A 4,075-nucleotide genomic window follows, 5' to 3' on the forward strand; every position below is an offset into this window, starting at 1 on the left:
GAGGGTAGTAGGTCATTGTGCCCTCGCACCTAATCCGCGGGCGGTGGGGCTGCACCCCGCGCCGCGTGGGTGGGCGCACAGATCCCGGGGACCAAGCTCCCGCCGGGACTTAGGGAGAAACTGTCGGTATTCCTGGTACCCCAGCAGAGTCGGGGGGTGAACATGCCACGTCCCTGCTTTGCTTTTTTTTTTTAAAGATATTTTTAAAATAATAAATCAAAAAATAATTTTAAAGATTTTTTTAGAGCAGTTTTAGGTTTACAAAAAAATGAGGAAAAGCGTGGGTGAGGAAAGATTAACGGGGGAATTTATATGCATACATAGACAATAGTGCAGTGAAGTCCTGGCAGGGGCGGGTGCAGGGTGGAGGGGGTCAATAGGGAGAAAAAAAGGTCGATATCTGCAATATTTTCAACAATACAGATAAATTAAAAAAAATTTTTTTGAGATTTCCTACTGACTGATTCACTTAAAAATTGGATTTATGACCCCATTTCTGCCTCTTAGTATCTACCTTAGAGTTATAATAAACAATGCATGAAAAGGCTCCTACAAGGAAACTCAGGACCACAAACAGTGCAGTGTTTACAAACAATGCTTGTAATAGTGGAAAATTGGCATCAATACGAGAATGGAAAATTAAATCATGACACATTCCTATTGTGAATATTATTCAATTATGACAAGGGTGAGGTAGATCTGTGTGGGGGGAAAAATCCTCAAAACCTACTAACTAAAGCAGGCAAATACAATTGAAATACTAAGATTTGTTTTAGAAAGAATAAAGACATTTACTCATTCTAATCAGCAAATGTTTTTATGTATATGGGTGTGTATATACAGGGTGGGGCAAAAGTTTATTCTTTTTTTAAATATATTTTATTGATTTTTTTTACAGAGGAAGGGAGAGGAATAGAGAGTTAGAAGCATTGATGAGAGAGAAACATCGATCAGCTGCCTCCTGCACACCCCCTACTGGGGATGTGCCTGAAACCAAGGTACATGCGCCTGACTGGAATCGAACCCGGGACCCTTGAGTCTGCAGGCCGACGCTCTTACCCACTGAGCCAAACCGGTTAGGGCCAAAAGTTTATTCTTATATTATTATTCATTAAGCATTATATCATTTTCCATACCAACAACTGTAAACCTACTTTTGCCCCCTACACACACACACACACACACACACACGCACAACACACACACACACACGCACGGAAAGAAAATGTTTTATTTCTCCAAAACACAGTGATTAAATATTTAAAATGTTTGCTAATTATTTCTAAGGTGAAGAAACATACAGAGAATAATGTAACAACAGAATCTGCACTCATCACCCACACTGAACAAATGTTAATATTTCCCACCTCTTTGTTCAGTAACTTCCATTCCACCTCCGAGGCCCTCTCCATGCTTTCCTCCTCAGACGCGATTTTCCAGGGCTCACCTTCCTTTCCCTCCTGGGATTCCTTCCCTCATGAAGGTCCCCCCTGGCTGCCTCGGCTCTGTATGTTCTTTACCTCCCCTAAATTCCTACCACATGTGCAAACTGCATGCCACTGGCAAGCAAGTGTTCATCCACTTCGCAGTATATGTTCCTCTGCAAAATAGGCATAAGAGTAACGCCCTCACTAGGTAGTCGTGAGCACTAAATGTGTCAACACATGTAAAGCACCTACAGAAGTGCTATATAAGGCCTACCTAGAATAATCAGTAGTGGTACTTTACTGCCTTGTAGTCTTATTACTGCCTTGTTAATGCAACAGTTTTGGGAAAGTATGGCTGGGTGGCAAGTTTTATTTCTACTTTTCTGTGTTTGTTTTTTTCAAAAATTTCCCCTCTATGGTCTGCTGAAGCTCTGGAATCAGATGGACTGTGGGAGATTCATATCCAAAGCTCCTCTGGATGAACTGAAGAATATCAGGCAAGTCAGTTATTTTACACTTCAGTTTCTTCATGAAAAATTGGGGGGATAATGTCACCTCATAGGGTAGCTGTGAGAGTTGCATTAACATTGAGTAGGCATTTCTTTTTTTACAGCTGCTTTATTGAGGTATCATTCACATACCATAAAAGTCACCCATTTAAAGGGTACAATTGAGTGGTTTTATTATATTCTCATGGTTGTACAACTATCACCACCACTTAATTCCAGAACATTTTTCTCACCAGAGAAGAAACCCCACACTCGTTACAGTCACTCCCATTCTCCTCTCCATCATCCCTTGACAACCACTAGCCTTTCTGTCGCTCTGGATTTGCATACCCTGGACTTTTCATATACTAGTAATGGAATCATAAAATATGTGGCCTTTTATGTCTTTTTTTTAAAACTAGGCATGTTTTCAAGATTCATTCAGGTTGTAGCATGTACCAGAACTTCATTCCTTTTAATAACTGAATAATTTTCCACTGTATAGATATGCCACATTTTATTTATCCATTCTCAATTGATGGCCATTTAGATTTTCTACTTCGGGGCTATCATGAATAATGGTGCCATGAACATCTGTGTACAAGTTTTAGCCTAGACGTGTTTTCAGTTCTCTTGGGGATATGCCTGGGGGCGGAATGCCTGGGCGCATGATAACTCTATGTTTAACCTGTAGAGTAACTGCCATACTGTTTTCCAAAGTGACTGCACCATTTTAAACGCATTTCTTTTAAGACAATAGCTTTAGCTCCATGTTTTTGACATAGTGAATGCCATAATTACTATATTTCATGCAGCTTCAGAAACTGGTAAGGAGCGAGCCAGGGTTCTCATGTGCAGACCAGTTTCCCCATAATGAGCAATTACAATTACAATGTCACCGTTTCCTTCTGAGCCTCCTTCAGATGCCATCGTGGAAGGAGACTCTGCCCCAGATGGAGTCATGAGGGCAGTTGATCTCAAATGCAGCTTTGATGTCTCTTCGAGCCACCACTCCCATCAGCCACTCTGTGTAACATTCCCAGTCAGTGATGGTTAAAGGTTCTTCTGATACACAGGTGACAAGCAGAGCTAGCCCTGGAAATAGATAACAAGCTCGTAGAAGTGGATTTTCCCCACGACGAATTAGCAGTGTGCGTGCAGGAAACTGTATCTCTCAGGGACTCGTTCAGGAGTGTGTCCCAGGAGGCTTGGAAAAACACCAGCTAACCAACTTTGTCTACCAGCTAGGACAGGAGTATTAGAAGGGTGGGGAGATCTTGCAAAGATAAATTTTGTTGAGATAAGAGTGTAACACACTTTTTAATTACATCTGAATAATGCCTGGGACTTCAACAGTTCGTGGTAATACAGAAGTAGTAACCCCCCACCCCCATTGAAGAACCTATCCAAGGGCCCAACCAAAAGTCCTGCTTTGTCTGTTAGCATTAATTCTTTGTGTGTTCTTTTATTACAAAGTAATAAAGGCAAACAAACAACCCAATTCAAAAAATGGGAAAGCGATTTGAGTAGATATTTTTCCAAAGATTTACAAATGGCCAGTAATTACATGAAAAGATGCTCAACATCACTAATCATTCGGGAAATGGCAGATAAAAATCACAATGAGATACTAATTCACACCATTAAGGTGGCTACTATAAAAAACAAAACAAAACCAAGAAATAACTATTGTTAGCCAGGATGTGGAGAAATTGGAATCCTGTACATTGCTGATGGGAATGTAAGATGGATTTTTTTAAAGCAGTTTGAGACTTTCAGAAAAATTATGCAGAAAGTAAGAGTCCAAAAATTCTCCGCTCACCCCCCTCCACCTCTATTTCCCCTACAATCAACACCCTGTACCAGAATGTTAAATTTGTTGAATTTACATTGACCCATCATTATCACTGAAAGCCCATAGTTGACATTAGGGTTCACTCTTTGTGATTTACATTCTATGGGTGTTGATGAATGTATGAGATGTATCCACCTTATAGAGTCATATGAAATAGTTTCACTGCCCCCAAAATTCTGTATTCCTATTTGACACTCCCTGCTCCCAATCTCTGACCCACTGATATTTTTACTGTATTCATAGCTTTACCTTTTCCAAAATGTCATACATTTGGAATCATACAGTAGCCTTTTCATATTGACTTC

The sequence above is a fragment of the Myotis nattereri genome (genome assembly GCF_964212035.1).
Source record: "Myotis nattereri genome assembly, chromosome: 14".
Lineage (NCBI taxonomy): Eukaryota > Metazoa > Chordata > Mammalia > Chiroptera > Vespertilionidae > Myotis > Myotis nattereri.